The sequence below is a fragment of the Antechinus flavipes genome, chromosome 2, assembly GCF_016432865.1.
Source record: "Antechinus flavipes isolate AdamAnt ecotype Samford, QLD, Australia chromosome 2, AdamAnt_v2, whole genome shotgun sequence".
Classification (NCBI taxonomy): domain Eukaryota; kingdom Metazoa; phylum Chordata; class Mammalia; order Dasyuromorphia; family Dasyuridae; genus Antechinus; species Antechinus flavipes.
The window spans coordinates 654,611,217-654,629,467 of record NC_067399.1 but is presented as its reverse complement, the minus strand read 5'-3'; positions in this window follow the sequence as shown (position 1 = coordinate 654,629,467).

Sequence of the window (18,251 nt, the reverse complement as noted above, 5' to 3'; positions counted from 1 at the left end):
AGGGGCTCAGAAGAGGGACCGACAGCCTGGAGGAGATGGGTGAGCCAGGCCTGGAAGGTCAGCGTGGGGGAGAAGAAGCAGTCCCGGGGGCTGAGGAAGGGGCTTCCTCCGGAGGAGGCTGGGAAGGAGGAGTTGGAGACCAATGAGGCAACCACCATCTGGAGGGGGGCTGCCCCCCAAGTGGCACAAAGAAACGGATGTGCCTTTGGGGAATATTGCCAGGGAGGGCATAGGGAATTAATTATCTGCTAGGACCTGGTCTAACAAGGATCTAAGGAGCAGCTCTTCATTGTCTTTTTATCTGTTGAGACAAAGTTTGAACGAAGGGTCAGAGATCAGGGCTTCTCTCGGCCGACCCGGCTCAGCAGCTGTGCGGGAGCACCCACTTCACCCGTTGCCTCGGTTTCCCCATCTACAAAACAATACGTGCCCCGTCACGGGCAGATTTGTTCACTTGGGTTTAGGTTTGGACTTCTGAGCTGCACTTTTGAATATGGAACCCGTCCAGGTGTCTGCAACCAGAGGACCTTGTGATCTTGGAGAGATCCCCTCCCCGTCAGTAAAATCAGCTCCTAATTCTAGGGCTGTGCTCCTACTGGAAGCCTCCTTTCTCTCCGTTTAGCCTGCTCAGGCCTCCGTCCTTCTGTCTGCTGTCGCATTGACCCATTCTGATGCTCCCCGGGAAGTTCAGTGTCGAGCTTTGCCCTTCCCTGTGCTCCCCTTCTTACTGCACACTCTTCCTCCTCCCCTCACCAGTCTCCCCTTTGTTGTCCTCCACATCCATGAGCCTCCTCGTTGCCCCCGGGTCCATCCCCCCAATTGTTCCTCCTAGTCCTTTCTCCTCGGACTCCCATCTGAGGCTCGGCCTGTCCCAGAGCCCTCGCTGACTCTCACCCCTTCTCAGCTGTAAAGAAAAGGTTGGACCCCGTCTGACTTGTGGGGACCCTCCCAGGACGAAAAGCCAGAGACCTCCCCCCCTTTTCCCCTCCCTCTCTTTTCCTCTCCCTTCTTTGGCCACTCCATCACTGCATGAATAGACCCATTTACTCCAGGTTAATAAAGGCTCCGAGTGTTGGCTTGTAGGAGAGGAAGGCCCCAGACCGGGGTGGGGAGCCCCATTGGTGGCGTGAGTTTCACGCAGGCCCTTGGGGGCAGGGGGCGGGGGCTTCCTGGAGATCCCATTCTAGGACCGGCTCTAAGTAAGAACTTGGACAAGAGGAAATCCTGCTTTTCTCCTGGGGGACGGCAATAATAACAGCTGTTGTTCCATCTTCCATATTCCTGAAGGATTTACCGGGAGGCAGCAGCATCTCGGTCCCCTCGGGGAGCTGGGGACCGTTATCCTGGGTTTGCCATGAGGAAAACGGACAAAATGAAGGGACTTGCCTAGGGCTGTGGTGCACACTTAGAGTCAGGTGGGGTTGGATCCCAAACTTCCTCTTGCTAAGTTTAGGCCGGGGATTCTAAAAGGGGGGACCTGAGGCTGGGGCTGGGACTCTTTCACGGGGTTCTAGGGGTCAAGATCGTCTTCGGAGTGATATTAAGGTGCTTTCATTTCTAACAGAACAAATATCAATGGAGGGGACCCACATCCACTGACGCTCTTTGGGGTCTTCGGTAACTTGTAAAACTAAAGGCTCCAACGCCCCCTGGTTGAGAGCGGCCGCTTGGCGTGAGGAAATGCTTCTTGAAGTGGGAGGGGTGGGCTTCCCCCCAACCCCCCCAGCTCCACGCTGTCTGCAGCCACTTCGTCCCTCTCCAGGCGCGGGCTCCAGCACCAAAGGGTGGGCTCAGATCCCAGGGGCCCACGGGAGGGCAGGCGCCAGAGCCTCGGCCCTCGGGAGGGCAGCTTTCATCCGTCAGCGGCAATTCAGCTCCCAGCAGGGCCGGGCCCGTGGAGTGTAAACATTCTGGGCTTGCAAACCAAGTACGCGTCCGACCATGGGCCGAGTGGCAGAAAGCTGAAAATGGGTCAAACGCAGAGTCTCGGTTTTCAGTCCAGCGCGCATTTATTTAGCACCTACAGAGTAAAAGGTCCACGCGAGGAGATGAGAGCCTAAGTAAACCCTACCTTAAAAGCCGGATAATATGGCTTAGAATGCCAGAGTGCGGGGGAGGAGGAGGCTGGAACCCCTTGGAACACAGGGCTGGTATAAGCAGCTTGTTTCTCCAGCCTTCGCCAGTATCCCCATTTTACAGCTAAGGAAACTGAGTCTCAGAGACATCACACACAGCCAGGAACTCTCACCCTGGTCTTTCTGAAGATGACCGAATGAGCCGTCATTGTCCCAGGCCTGGCCCTAAATGCTTCTTCCTCAGAACCTGAGAAGAGATCCGAGGTTGACTTGTGGGCTGGACCACATGTAGCCCCAAAAGTGGTTCCCCCTCCGAAGCGAGGGAGGGAGGGAGACGACAGGACTGAGAGCCGGTGGGCCCATTTCTTTCTATGAGGACCGGCCTTACACCAGGAAGGCCAGAGTTCAAATCCAGCCCCGATTCACAAAGGTGTGTGATCCTGGGCCAGGACAGTTATCTTCAAACTGCTCAGAAACTCTTAAATTAAAGGCCAGTTATTGATCTTTATTGGTGAAGGAAGTTTTCATCCTCTGAGTTCCCTCTGGTTATTAAATCCAACTTCCATCCTCTTTCTCCCATGATCAGACATATACATGCACAAATATATCACACAATGGAGGGCATCTGGGTTGCTCAGTGGTTAGAGTACTAGGTCTAGAGTCAGGAAGTCCTGAGTCCAAATCCAGGCTCAGACATTTGTTAGCTATGTGACCCTAAGCAAATCATTTAACCCCCTTTGCCTCAATTTCCTCATCTGTTAAATGGGCCAGAGGAAGAAATGGTAAACCACTCAAGGGAGAATGCAGTGGACAAAATGTTGGGCCTAGAGTCAGGAAGATCTGATTCAAAACTGGCCTCAGACACTTAGCCCTCTGTGTGACCCTGGCCAAGTCACTCTAATTGCCTCAGTTTCCTCAGTTGCAAAATTCGACCTGCCAGGGTGGCTGTGAGGGTCAAATAAGATAATAATATTTGTAAAGTGTTTAGTACTATGTCTGGCATGTAGTAGGTGCTAAATAAATGCTGCATTGGAGGAAATGGTTGTCCCCCATTCCGGACCCCAACAAAGGCCTCTGCTGCCCCCGACCCAACCGGCCACGTCTGCCCCTTCCCAGACTTTGAATTAAGTCCTGTCATCCTTCCCTTTTACGGGGGATCAAAGTGATCCAGGCCGATGCGACCTGCAAGCCCAGCCTGTTATCTGAGGGGGCTCTGGAGGGATTATTTGAACCCAAGTGGCTCAGGAAACATCTTACAAGGGTGTGGAAGGGCCGGGATAACAATGGGGGGAGGAATGGCCCAGGAAGCCACCAGTTCTGGAGTTATGGAGTCAACCAGCCCACCGGCAAGCATCTATTAAGCCCCTACTATATGCTGAACTAGACAAAAGTTACAGTCTGGCAGGACAACGTGGCCACCCTGTCTAGAGTTAAAAATATAAAAACAAATGCAAATTTCGCGAGGGAGCGGCTGTTCTGCGGTGTTGGGGGGACAAAACGGCAACTTAACCCTCGAATTTTAAAGCAAGATCTGGGATTTCATCCGTATGAAGGATTCCCAATAGGACACCAGACTCCACACCGACGCAATCATTTGTTTAGAACGGTGCGTCTCAAACTTTTATTCTCGGTGTCTTTCCATTCTTACAAATGACTGAGGATCGGTCCAAGAGCTTTTGTTTCCGGGGGTTACATCTACAGGGATTTACTATATTAGAAGAAAACTCCTTCTGAATTGGTGAGAATGCATAATCTTGGAGTTGTCCAGGGACATAAGTGGTTAATTAAGTGACTTGCTCAGGATCACAAAATTACCCAAGTATAGACAGGATCTGGACTCAGTTTTTCCTAACTCCGTGGCCGAGCATTGTCCCCGTATCTTTTTTCTTCCCTACAGAAGAGGGGATTTAGACTCAGAGAAGATGTCCCGGGGGGAGCTGACCACGTGGGGTGACTGACCCTGGTGTGGATAGTCTTGGGAGAGGGGCCTGTCACCATCCCCCGCCGGGGCGTCAACGTTCCCTTGTCCTTCTCAGGCTACACGCCGGGGTCCCAACCATTTTGGGGCCCCTTTTTATGAAGGACATCTCCAACCTGGGCCCATCCAGAGAAGGGGCAAGCAGCAGGGTGAGTGGGGGAGGAGGGTCAGTTAAAGGTGCTAAAAGGGAAGGACGGTGGGATTAGGGGACCTGGTTCCAAGCTGCCTCTGATGCTTGCTGCCGATGTGGCGTCCAGTGGGCCTCGGTTTCCTTGGCTGTCAAATGAGGATCAGCCTTCCCAGTAACAAGTGTAGCATTTCATGATGCTTTGTTTAGATGATGGTCTTCAAGTTTCTGAAGGAAGTCATGGAGAAGAAAAATGGAGCTCGTTTTGTTTGGCTCCAATTAGCGAAAGGGGTAAACTGAGGCTTGACGTGGGGAGACATTTCTTCAGCTCTCCAGTTGTTTCTAAGAGGAAGAGACTGCTTCGGGAGGCAGGGGGGTCTCTCCCTGAGAGGCTGAGGGACCACTTGGTGGAAGCAGGGAGGGATGGGATTGAAGGGTCTAGCTCAGAGAGCTCCCGAGACACGGCCCAGGGGGAGGTGAGAGCCTTGCTGTTTGCTCTGTCTGGACCAAAGCGTCCAGTTATTACCTGGAGGATGGCCGGAATGGGGAGAGTCTGGAGAAGGGCAACCAGGGTGCGGTGGAGGCTCAGGCCAAGAACTGGGCGAGAAGGAAAAGTGGGGTAGGATGGGGCCTCGGGGGGGTCCTACGGGTCATCCTAGCTTTGTGGTTCTGGTCCCCAGAGGACAAAGATGGAGGCAGATTCGGCCTGATGTAGGGGAGTCTCCCAATAGAACATCCCCCGGGAGGCGGCCACTGAGCAGGATCTTTAGGCAGTGACCGGGGGGCCGGTCGCCTCTGGGGTCCTGGACGCCTCTGGGTTCCCTCGCACCAGGGATTCCCGCAGCCCGGCCCGATGGCCTCTGACATCATTCTGTCTGAGTCCAGCAATTCTCTGAACCAAGCGGAGTGTTCTGAGCGCAGGAGCAACATGTGAGTGATTCAGTCACTTGCCACTTGCCAAACAGCTGGTGTACTTTTCCGCCCCTGGCTGCAGGCGGAGGGTTTGGTGACCTGCCTTCTTTTTTCCAAGGAAACCGGCATCTGCTGTGCTTGGAACCACTTTCCTCCCCCCCAGACCTTCACCTGTAGAGGAGAGCCCAGCTTTTTCCAAAGGCGGCTGCCCCGCTGCCGGGGCGCTTGGACCTCGCCACACGCCCTCCCCAGCCGCTCTGCTTTTCATTTGCTCAGGAACGGGTGAGTCAGCGTGCTCAGGCCCGCTTCTAGCACAGCTGGCGGCCCTGGGCCATCCGGGCAAGCCCCCTGACCTCTCGGTGGCCGCCGGTCACTGCAGAAATGCTCCCTGGGACTTTCTTTCCCTGGGCTCTTCCCTTTCCTTCCCAATCTTCCTCAGAAGGTCCTAGGGTTTAGAACTGGGAGCTCCCCACGTTCATCACTGGTCCTTTGACAGATGAAGGGGACTGAAGGCTTAGAATTCAACTGCAAGACCTTTCTTCTTTTATTTCTTGCTGAAGTCCGGAACCAAGCAGGTTCCAATAAATGCCATATTCCCGGCCAGTGGTAAGGGGCACCTTTACTGGCTCTTGTTCAGCCCAACACTTGTGATCCCATTTGTTGTTTTTTTGGCAAAAAGACTGGAGTGGTCGGCCATTTCCTTCTCCAGCTCATTTTACAGATGAGGAAACTGAGGCAGACAAGGTGAAGTGACTTGCCCAGGGTCACACGGCTAGTATCTGAGGTTGGGTTTGAAATGAGGTTCTCCTGACTCCAGGCCCAGAGCTCCAACCACTGTGCCATTTAGATGTAGGACCTTCTAAGTAATTATTAAGCATCACTGTATACTGGACCATGAGGAAGACTTGACAGAAACATAATTCCAGCATAAAGGTGAATGAGAGTCAGAACCCAGCACCAGGGCAGGCACAAAAGAATTCATTTCTTTTCTTTTTCTTTTTTTTCTGAAGCAATTGGGACTAAGTGATTTGCCCAGGGCCACATAGCCAAGACATGTTAAGTGTCTGAGACCAGATTTGAACTCAGGTCCTCCTGACTTCAGGGCTTCCCCTTAAGAATTCATTTCTTTAGAGCAAATTGGAGGACTGCTAAGTGCTATGAGATCACATGAGAAAGAGAGGTGCTTGTGGCAGGAATACCTGAGAAGACATCCTTAGCTTAGCCCTGAAGAAGGCAGCACATTGTAGTGTAAATGGAAAAAACCATTAGATTTGGAGGCAGAAGACCTGGATTCTAATTATGACTTTGCCATTGACTATCCCCATGACTTTGGGTACATTATTTCCTTTCTTCTACATAAAAGGGAGCTGAGGACTTGATCATCTCTACAATCTACAATCGCTAGGCTCATCCCTATAAGCCGATTGTTAGAATATCAACTAGATGATCTCATCTGGATCATGGATGATGATCTGGAGATGGAAGGTGTTCCAGGTGGAGCAAATATGTGATGGTGAGAAAGGATGGTAGGTGAGCAAAAGGAAGACAGCGCATGCATAATTACCATCAATGAAACGGTTTGATTTGGTTTGAGGGATGCAATCAAACCCATAATCCTGTGTACTTCCTCTTCCTCTTCCCTAGTATTTGGGAATTCCGCCCTCCTCGGATAACTGGCTCCGATGATTACAATTCATCTCCATCCCCCATTGGGCTGCAATAACTTTTGGGGCTAGAACCTCTTTCGACTGCCTCCATTTTATATAACTAAAGGGGTTGGGCTGGCATTCTCAGTCCTATGTTCTGCTTCCTCCCAGTTCCAAAATCTTCTAATCCATGTTCTTAAGGCTGTCGCATTATCTTATGTTTTATGTTCTAACACCAGCTCTATTGTTTTGTTAATTAAAATTTTCAACTGGATGCTTTAAAAAATTAAAATCAGCTATTTTCTCCCTTCCCCCCGACTCTTCACTGAATTAAAAAAAAAAAAAGAATTCTAACCAATAATCCTGCTTAAGGGAAGCAAACTCCCTCATCGATCACATCCCCCAAATCGATTTCTCATTCTGCTTTTTATGCACTCATATCTCTGGTCCTTTGGAAGCATGGTCTGTCATGGGACTGACCAGAGTTCTAAAGGGTTTTTTTCCTTTATAATATTGCATCAATTTTTTTGATTCTTTTTTTAATTTAATAATAACTTTGTATTGACAGAATCCATGCCAGGGTAATTTTTTTACAACATTATCCCTTGCACTCGCTTCTGTTCCGATTTTTCCCCTCTCTCCCTCCACCCCCTCCCCTAGATGGCAAGCAGTCCTATATATGTTAAACATGTTGTGGTATATCCTAGATACATATTGTATCAATTGTTGTCCTGTCTCTGTTCACAGAGAGCTCCCTAGTTTTCTCTGAAATGGGGCATTTTGTCAGTTCTTACGGCACAACACTCATATTCCATAACTTGCTTAGTGCTTCCCCAATCGATGGGCACCATCTTAGTTTCCACGTTTTTTCCTATTATAAGAAGAGCCGCTAGTTAGCAGTCATTTTATTCTCCTTTTGATCCCTTTGGGATATAGGTCTAGCATTGGTATTATTGAGTCAGAGATTTTTGGGGCTGCTTCCAAACTGCTTCTCAGATTGGCTGGATCAATTCCATCATGAGCATCGGTGGGCTTGTTTTTCCAAAGGCTCCTCATGGGTCCTACGTGTTAAGATCTCTCCAGATCTGATGTTTTTTCTTGGAGGTTCTCCTAGGTTCTAGGTTTTAAGATCTCTCCCAGATCTGACGTTCTGCGTTCTCACTGGGGGATGGACCTCAGCTAATCTAAAAGTTCTCTCTTTAGCTGGTTCTTCGTGCTCCCCCAGCCTGAGGAGGGAAGGCCGCCCCAAACCAAACGGGGGAGCCCCTGATGAGAAAGAAGGGCCATGAGGCAACAGGGGAAACTTTGTTGAAACTCTTAAAGGCTGGAGTTTTCTGCCTTTGCATTCAGCCCCGTCTCTTTTAAGGCACACCCCCAAACCCACAAGAAACACGAGTTTCCTGTGAGTCAGCAGAGAAGATTATCTCTTGGCTTGACCCATTCAGTTTCATTTTGCCACGTCCTCCTCTCAGTTAAACATCCTCCTTCAGTTTCTTTTTTACCATCTTCCTCCTTTTGTTCCCTTCCTAATTGTGAGTGAGCTGGTTGTGTGGGGGTGGGAGGAGCCCCAGCACCTCGGCTTTATTGTTGGCTTGGGGGGAACCTGGTTGTGTGACCCTGGGCAAGTCACTCAACCAAATTGCTCCCCCTCCCCCAGCCATTCTCTAAGCTTTATGCATTGAAGGAGATGTAATCTATATTTCTTTACCAATCAAGAGAGACAGGGCCTGCCCTCAAAGAGCTTATATTCTAACGGGAAGACAATACAGTTATCCCTCACACATCTTGACTTTCCCAATCTGGAAATTAATAAGAAATTAAATGTGAATTTTGGGGCAATTTTGCAGAAGCTTCTTGACCCTTGAAGCTCACAGATGGCATAGAAAACATTTAGAAACTCATATATATATAATATTATATAATATCAACATATTTTTATCTTCGAACATCATAAATGTACACGATTTCTTCTCTGGTATGAAAGGAGGGTTGAAAAATTTTATGTAGATTTTCCCGATCACGGGGTCACCTCTTCCCCCTTCTCTGAGCACCCTGCCCCCAACCATGTGGAAGGGAAAGGTGAAAAGCAATCGTTTGTTATGGTATAATAATAAAAAAAAAGCTTTATATTTCCATAATCATTGAACGACCCTTTATTAGCCACCTGCTGGTGTGCTAGTGCCTTAGGGTTTTCTAAGTAACTTCTCTATATTTGGCAGCTGTTTCCTGTTCGGGAGGGATTGCAATAATACCATTATCCCGATATACAAGGAAAACTTAAGCAGAGCCAAAGCTCGTATTGGTGTAAGTATTACTGTAAGATTAGGATCATCTGGCTCCAGAGCTATCCTTTCCCTCTTTTTCTACTGTATCCTAATATCTCCAATCTAAGATGCATTGCTTAGACACTTTCTGTATGCAGCGTATTTTGTAAGCCACTGGGGGTACAACAAAAGGGGGAACCGCTGATGGATTGGCAGTCATGAGCCCTGGGTTCAAATTCTGTGCTGTGATTTCTACCTGTGTGACCTGAAGGTCAATTACAGCTAACCATGCTAGATTTGAGAGGCAGCTGGGTGTGGTGGAAAAGGAGCTGGGAGGAGCTGGATTCAAGTCCTGCCTCTGACACTAATTGATGGAACAAACAAGCAAATCACCTAACTTCTCAGCGCTCAGACAGGGAGGGAAGAGGTTGTAAATTGAGGAGCAGATGCCAGTCTGTGTTGGCAGAGGAGGCTTTCTCCTTCCAAAGGCATCACACCAGTGAAATGACTTAGTTCTTCCCCCTTCCCCCCCAACTCCTTTCCAAAAGTTGTCCTGCTCACAGTTGTTAGACTCACAGGGTGGTTTGAGGGAAGCACTTTGCAAAATCCGGGTGAGGGATTATTTAGAGCCCTGCATGGTCCTGGGGACCCGGGGACCTGGGGAGACCTGGAAAAGGCATCAGGAGGAGGCTGGTCTAGCTCGCTTGTTTGGCCGAGTCCCTGGTGGAATCAAGCGGCCAGATGTGGAAAGCTGCATGTGGCCCAGGAGCGGGGAGGATGGCCCAGAATCCCCGAACAGCTGCTGACCCACCTACTCCCTGCTCAGGGGCCTCCCCCTGACCTGGGCTCCCGGGCCTCCCCTGTGCCAAGACAAAGCTCCAGATCCGGGATCCGGGCCCGGGGTCTGGCCCTGCCCTCCCCGCACGGGGCCTTGGAGAGGACAAAGCCCCCAGAGCCCCAGGCAGAGCGCTGGGCCGGGAGGGGCAGGGAAGGCTTGGCGTCCTCACTGGGCCGAGGCGCTGGGGCTGTCCCCCGGCCAGCTCCTTGTTTCCTGATTCTTGGCTCCCTTCTTTGCTGTCCCCGGTGCGCCTGAGCCCGGCCTGACCTGGCTGAGCTTTCTCCGGTGAGGCTGGCAGCTTTCTGGGCAGAGAGCGAATGGGTGGCCCTGCCCCGATCCCCATCATCTCAGGGACGGTTTGGGGAGGAGGAAGGCAGAAGGAGTGGGGAAGCCGGGGCGCCTCAAAGGGAGTCAGCCCGGTCCTGTGCTCATAGATCCAGAGGAAGAAAACTGGTGGGCTGCAGGTGCTCCAAACTCCCTCCAGGGCTATCAGGGTCCCAAGAGGCCTTGCAAGCTATCAGTGCCCCAAGAAGCTTCTCAAACCATTAGCTCCCCAAGAACCTTCCGGGCTGTTGGCTCCCCAAGCTCCCTCCCAGGCTATCAGTGCCCCAAGAGGCCTTGCAAACTATAAGTGCCCCAAGAAACCTCACGGGCTGTGGGCACCCCAAAAGCCTCTCAAACCATTAGCTCCCCAAGAACCTCCCGGGCTGTTGCTGCCTCGAGCAGCCTCCTGGGTTATCGGTGCTCCAAGAAGTCTCATAAGCTATTAGCTCCCCAAGAAACCTCACAGGCTGTTGGTATCCCAAGAAGCCTCGCAGGTTGTTAGCACCCTCTCCAATGTCCTAATTTTACAGATAAGGAAATTAAGACTAGAAAGACTTATGCGATGTCACACAGCTAACAGGCAGCAAGGCTAAGATTTGAACCCAAACCCTCTTACTCCAAATCTGGCGTTTTTTCCATTGTTATACACTCTCTATGTTGAAAGTCTATTTTATGTGCTGGAGCAGCTATATGGCGCTGGACCCGGAGTCAGGAAGACCTGAGTTCAAATTTGGCCATAAATATTTACTAGCTGGGTGCCCCTGGTCAAGTCACATAAACCCTTTAACTATATTTGCCTCAGTTTCCTCGACTGTAAAATGAGCTGGAGAAAGAAATGGCAAAGTGTCTCTGCCAAGAAAACTTGGAATGAGCTATGACAGAAATGATTAAACCAAACCAAAAAATCTCCAGCTCCCTCAGCCCAGCCCTGTTGGTCCCATCTTGGATCTCTCCTCCTCCCACCAGCAGGAGGTTCTGGCCCCCACTGTTCTCCTGGGACTGGCTGAGCGTGTGTGTGTGTGTGTGTGTGTGTGTGTGTGTATGTGTGTGTGTGTGGTGTGTGTGTGTGTGTGTGTGGTGTGTGTGTGTGTGTGTGTGGTGTGTGTGTGTGTGTGTGTATGTGTGTGTGTGTGTGTGTGTGTGTGTGTGTGTGTGTGTATGTGTATGTGTGTGTGTGTCTTTTGCACAATAGGGAGACAGGATTGGCCTGCAGGGAGAGTGGGTATAATTAAAGACTAGCCTCCCACAATTTCCTCTGGGCCCTGCGGGAGGGTCTGGCCTTTGATGAGCTCTCTGGAAATGGGCTGGGGGTCTGGGGGTCCGGGAGGACCCATCCCGGACCATCCCTGCCTTTACCCCCGGCCCCCTGGCAGGGGAGGAGAGGTTCCATGAAAGTCAGTGCGGAGAACTTGGAGGGCACTTAGGGAAAGACTGGGACCTCTGAACAATCTGGAAAGGTGTTTTTCACCACCCTTCCTATTGGGGGTTAGAGGCGCGTGCTTTAGAGTGGAAAGAACATGGATTTTCAATCAGGGGCCTGGTTAACCGTCGGCCCCACTTCTCGCTAGCTGCCGTGGGCAGGCACTTCACTTGGCTGCTTCTGCTTCCTTGGCTATAAAAGGAAGGGCCTGGCACCCTCTCAGCAGATCGGCGATGGAGCATCTCCCCACCTGATGAGAGAGACGCGATGGATTCAAGATGCGGGAGGCGTGCATGTCTGGACACGGAAAATGTGGGGATTTCATTGCTTGGCTCTATGGTCTCTTTTTTCTTTTCTTTTTGGGATGGGGAAGGGAGAGAAATGCTTGTTCAACAGCAACAACAAAGAACGAACAACAATGAAGAGATTGGATCAGACCAGGGACCTGTGACTGACTGTCTCTTGTGTGTCCTGGACCCCTCTGGCCGCCTGCTGAAGCTGATGGACCCTTTTCAGAATCACATTTTTAAATAAATGCATTTTAAATAAACTTAAAACACTTGAGACCACAAGGGAAGTCAATTGAATCGAGCAACAGTTATCAAACTACGTTTCCAATACATGCAAGCTCCTGGAAGTCGATCCACAGAAGCCAGATCATCTCCAAGGTTCTTTTTCTCTTTACTAATATTCTGTGTTCTTTCAGGGTCTTTAGGCTCCCGGTAGGCATTAATTTTCTCTATTTCAGCTTTAGCATTCTGTATTCCATATTCTAGGGCCCATCCTAGCATTGAAATTTATGTCTAAGGGTTCCCTCCAGCTCTGACATTATAAATATTCTAAGCTTTATATTCTAATATAATTCTAATAATATAAGCTTTATATTCTAAGCTGTAATAGTCTATGTTCTAAGGTTCACTCTAGCAATATATAACATTCTGTATGCAAAGGCTCTTTCCAGTTCTGACCTTCTAGCTCTGATATTTATTTAGATATTTATATAGCAATTCCTTCTAGTACAGACATCCTATGTTCTAAGGTTTCCTCCAGCTCTGATATTCTAGATTCTAAGGTTCTTTCTAACTTTGACATCTTATATTCTAAAATATTCTCCAGACTTGACATTCTAAGGTTCCTTCTAGCTCAAATATTTTGCGTTCTAAGGTTCCATTCAGCTCTAAACATTCTATGTATGTTCTAAAGTATCCTCCAGCTCTGACATTCAATGTTCTAAGATTCTCTTTAGATCTGACATTCTGTGTTCTAGAGTTCTTTCTATCTCTGACATCTTATATTCTAAAATATTCTCCAAACTTGACATTCTATATTCTAAGGTTCCCTTTAGCTCTGACAGTCTACATATATTTAAGGCTTTTTCTAGTTCTAACATACTATGTCCTAAGGTTCTCCCTAGCTCTGACATTCTATGTATATTCTAAGATTTCTTAGGGAACATTCCATGTTCTGACATTCAATGTTCTAAGGTTCCCTCTAACTATAACATTCTATGTCCTATGTCTATGTTCCATCTAGTTTTGTCATTCTATGTCTAAGGTGTTCTCTAGCTCTGACATTCTATGTTCTAAGGTTCCCTCCAGCTGTCATATTCTATATTCTAAGGTTCCCTCTAGTTCTGTATTCTGTGCCTCTAAGTTCTGGACGATGATGAACGACAGTTAACCGTGATGAAAGTTCAGGACCAGGATTCTGTTCCAGCTCCATTTTAGGTGATCTTGGATAAATCATTTCCCTTTCCAGTTCTTCAGTTTCCCTAGCTGTAAAATGAGGGGGCTTGATCTTTTTGAGGCCCCTTTCGGCTGGGACACGTGATGATTTGGGTCAGGGGTTCCTTTTTCCCCCTCCCCTAATTCCGAATCACCCAGATTTGCCTCTAGAGCAGAATCCCCATTGAGAGAAGAACGCTACTCGATTTCTGGCATCTGGGGAAAGGAAGTGTGCCAGGCTGCTCCCCTAGAAGGGAGGAAGGGGTGGCCATCGCGTTCTTGGCACAGAGTGGGCGAGAGGTGGACGTAGAAGTCTGGAGCGGTCAGCCCGGTGCCTTCTCTGCATTACCCAGACAGCCCACCTAGAAGGGGAGGCACAGCGTGGAGTGCTAGAAGAGGGACCCCAGAGATCCTCTCTTACAGAAACTGGGCCCGGAGGGGCACTGTGACTTGGTAAGTGCCAAGGCAGGACTGAATCTGGGTCCCCCTTTTCTGAGTCTGGTACATTTTCCACTGATTCTGTTGTACAGAGACTGCGATCCCAGGTTAGTCCTTTCAGCTCTCTGGGTCTCAACTTCCTGATCTGTAAAATGGGGAAAACACCAGTATTACCTGTTCCCACGACTGTTGGGAGAAGAGCACACCATGGACAGGAGAGTCTTGGCCCAGGACCTCTTTAAGGAAATGCTTTGAAGACCATGACCTGCCTGGAGCTCATGACTTTCAAATGAGCAGAGTCTACTCCATAAGGGACCAAGGATATCCTTGTGGCCCCCTGTAAGTATCTGCTGGAAGATCTTGAGTGAGGGGGGAAGTCCTGCCCTCCTGAGATGGTCCGTTCCGCTTTGGGAAGGTTCCAATCATAGGAATTTCTTCCCAATAGCAAACTTTAATCTGTTTCTGGCCAAACGTCTGACCCCTTGCCCAGGACAAGTCTCTGCTCTGACCATGAAACGAATCATAATCCTGTTCACAGACTGAGCCTTAACCTCCCCTCCCCCAAAAACTGAGCCCAATCCCCCACTTAGCCCCTAACCTTTAACCAGTTTTTATTTGTCACAAGGCAGGGTCTCATCTATAAAGGGGAGGGGGTGCAAAGGAGCAGGAAAATGTTTTAAATAATTATAGTCTAAAAATAAAAGCATCAATAAATTTCATTTTTAAATTTTGTGTTGTAAATGATAGAATTTGTTTTATTTTATGTATTTCTTAAAGGAAATTCAGCTTGCCCATAAGGCCATATGGTTCAGCACTACTGTCAACTGAGCTGAAACCAGAGAATGCGTCATTTTTACCATTTCCCATTATGATTAATTATGATAATAGCTGCTTCTTACCACAGAGACTCTTTTTTTTTTAATACTCATCTTCTTCTGGTGTTTTGTCATTGGCTGTTGCCCCCTAAGGACCATGGGACTTTTCCATCTGATTCGAAGCTTCCACATTAGAATATGAGCTTCCTGAGATTGGGGACTGTCTGACTTTTTATCTCCCTAGGGATTAGCCTAGTGTCTGGCACACAGTAGGTGCTTAATAAATGCTTCATTCATTTGTTCCCTTCACTCATGCTCCTGACTTCAAAATCAGCTCCAAAAGGAGGGGAGGGGAGAAGCTGGACGTCAGCCCGTCTCCCTTGGCCCTGGAAGGGTTTGAGTGGATTGCGTAGGTTCAGCATGAGTCATCCATGTGATCTGACCGATCAGAAGCTACTGCCATCGTGGCTTGGCTTGAAGGGAGCCCAGGAACGAGGAGGAGGTGGAGGGCCCTCTGTTTTGGGGTCAGCTCACAAGTGAAGGATTAGGTTCAGTGCTGAGCTTCCCATTTTAGGAAGAACATTAATGAGCTGGAGAGGAGCCAGAGGGGGGAAGCACAATGGTCTCACGATCTTGCCTTACAAGGAAATGTCTGAAGACCCAGGGTGTGTTGCAAGCGTGGGGAAGATAAGACTTGAGTGGAGAGAAAAGGGAGTGGAGGGAAAAGGGGAACGTTCCCAAGATTCAAAGGCCCCTCCTGTGGGGGGAGGAATTATTCTTGTTCTGCCTGGGTTTGGGGATGGCAGCTTAGTGCAATATAGAAAACACTGCCTTTGGAAGAAAGGAAATAAACAAGCATTTATTAAGCACTGACTGTGTGCAAGGCACTATGCTAAGTGCTGGAATATTACGCAGTACAAACAGAGAAGAAAGCTTGGGTTTGGGGATGGCAGCTTGGTGCAATATAGAAAACACTGCCTTTGGAAGAAAGGAAATAACAAGCATTTATTAAGCACTGACTGTGTGCAAGGCACTATGCTAAGTGCTGGAATATTACGCAGTCCAAACAGAGAAGAAAGCTCGGGTTTGGGGATGGCAGCTTAGTGCAATATAGAAAACACTGCCTTTGGAAGAAAGGAAATAAACAAGCATTTATTAAGCACTGACTGTGTGCAAGGCACTCTGCTAAGTGCTGGAATATTATGTAGTACAAACACAGAAGAAAGCTGGTTCTTGAAGGAGCTTATAGAAAACTACCCACAAAGCACACAGAAAAGTGGGGACGCCAAGACTGGGGAAGGTTTTGAAATCTAGAAAGTCACGACGAAGACAGGTCATCTTTGGTCTCTCTATTAAATGGAGCTTTCTCAAGGGACTCCACAATAAGAAAAAAGCGGGGAGGTTGAGATATTTCAGGGGTGGTAGGCTGGTCCAGGGAGAGGAGGTCCCAGATACTGATGGATTTTAGGATGAGATAACAACAGAGGTCTGGTTTTAAATATAGAAAGTTATTAACAGGTCAATGAGGGGAAATCGGGAAAAATTTTGGAATCAGTATTCAAAGCCCTTCTCAGCCACTTTAACCTCCCAGCCTTGGTAGTCTCATCTGCAAAATGGCGATAATAATAGTGTTTATCTCCTCGGGTTGGTGTAAGGATAAAAAATGAATTCAGGTAAGTAAAATGCTTTGAAAATCTTAATGTAGATATCACGCAGACTAATATGACAGATGACCTCAGCTCAGACCGAGGGAATGGCAGCCAAGGGCTAATTTTTGTCTGCCTGCTTCTGCTTCCTCTCCCTGACCTTCCCTATTCCCTGCTTCCCAATCCCGATTCCCAAGACAACCTGTTCTTAGCTAAAGTGCCTCTGACATAGGTATGAATGGAAAAATATTTATTAAGGTCTTATTATTATTGAGGAACTATAAGTGTTTAACATATAAGCAGGAAAGTGAGATGGTCCCTACCTTTTTTTTTTTTAATCTTTCATCCTAAATCCACCCAATATTCTTATTTTATTTAAAATCTTTTTTTAGGTTATACATGTATATTCATTTTTTAAACACATTTCCATATGAATCACGTAGGGAGAGAAAAATCAGAACAAAAGGGAAAAACCACAAGAAAAAAAAAACCCAGAAGAAAAAAAAAGGTGCCAATAGTGTGCTTCCATCTTCATTGAGTCTCCATGGTTCTCGCTCTGGATGTGGATGGTGTTTTGTGTCCGGTTTATTGGAGTTGCCTCGGATCATTGAGTCGCTGAGGAGAAGCAGGTCTGTCCTAGTTGATCATCGCACTACCTTATTGCTGTGTACAATGTTTTCCCGGTTCTGCCTGTTTTACTCAGCATCGGTTCCTATAAGCCAGTCCCTACTCTTGAAAATAACAATAGCTAATATTTCTATAACAAACCGAGTTTTGCAAAATGCTTTACAAATATCATCTCATTTGAGCCTCACAATGCTAAAAATGTAGATACTCTTATTCTCCCCAGTTTAAAGATGAGGAAACTGAGTCTTGCCTGGGTCTCTGAGCTGGAATGGGCCGAGCCAGAGCCTTGTTAGATCCAGTTGGCTCCAGCTCCAAGAGCGATCCTGCCCCCCCTGGAGCAGGCCTCCGGCACCGAATTGTCTCCTGTTCCTCAGACCCACCCGGCTCCTGGCCAGACTGGATGGGTAGTTCCAGGATTGCTTTGAAGATTAGGGCTGGGCTCTGAGTTGCTATTAGTAGCCAGATGTCCACATAAAACATCCTTGCCTGCTCCCTCCCATCCAAGCTCTGTAATCAGGACAGGACCCCGAGGGCCCATCCCACCATGGCTAGCTCCGGGCAGTGAGGGTGGGCTTTGGTCTCCAGAGCCATCATCTGGGATCTTTCACTCCCAATCCAGGGTGACCTGGGGGACCTGGGGGCAAAACTCACGGTCAGTGTATACTTGCAGGGAGAAATAAAGATCATGTCTCTTCTCCTTGGTAACATGAGGGAATTGGATCGGACCATCCCTGAGGTCCCTTCTGACTTGGGTCCTTCCAATGCTAACCCCTATGAGATCACTGGGTGAAAACTTGGGGGAGAGGCTTGACCCCAATCAAGGTGGAGGCCCCCAATCTTGGACACTGGGAAGACAGTGGGTTACAAGAGTGGGAGCAAGAAGTGACATGGAGCGTGTGGAGGAGTCAGTGGGCAGTAAGCCAGAAGGGTCGGTGGGGGCAAGGGCTTTAAATATCAAACAGAGGAATTGGGATTTTGCAAGCAAGAGGGATCCTGGAGCTTCTTGAGCAGGGAAGTGATATGGCCGAGCTCCATCCCAGGAAGACTGACCTGGCTCCTTAGTGGAGGGTGGAGAGGAAAGAGAAGAGCACAGAGGTGGGGGATCGATGGTTTGTTGTTAGGACCACAGACCCCTAGATGTCTAAGATGGGGGAACCACTTGTATAAGAGCTTCAAAGACACCCTGGTGATCATTTGGTCTGACCTCAGCAGAAGGAGCATGAGTGAGCGCTACGGGAGGGGGCTCACAGTCTCACCGGCGTGGTGAGGGAGGAAGCCCTGGAGAGCCCAGCAGCCCCAGCACCAGAAGCTTTGAAAGAAATGACAGACAGAGGCGTGTGTGTGTGTGTGTGTGTGTGTGTGTGTGTGTGTGTGTGCGTGCGCGCATTTGTGCTCTTAAAGAAAGTGCCTGGAGCTT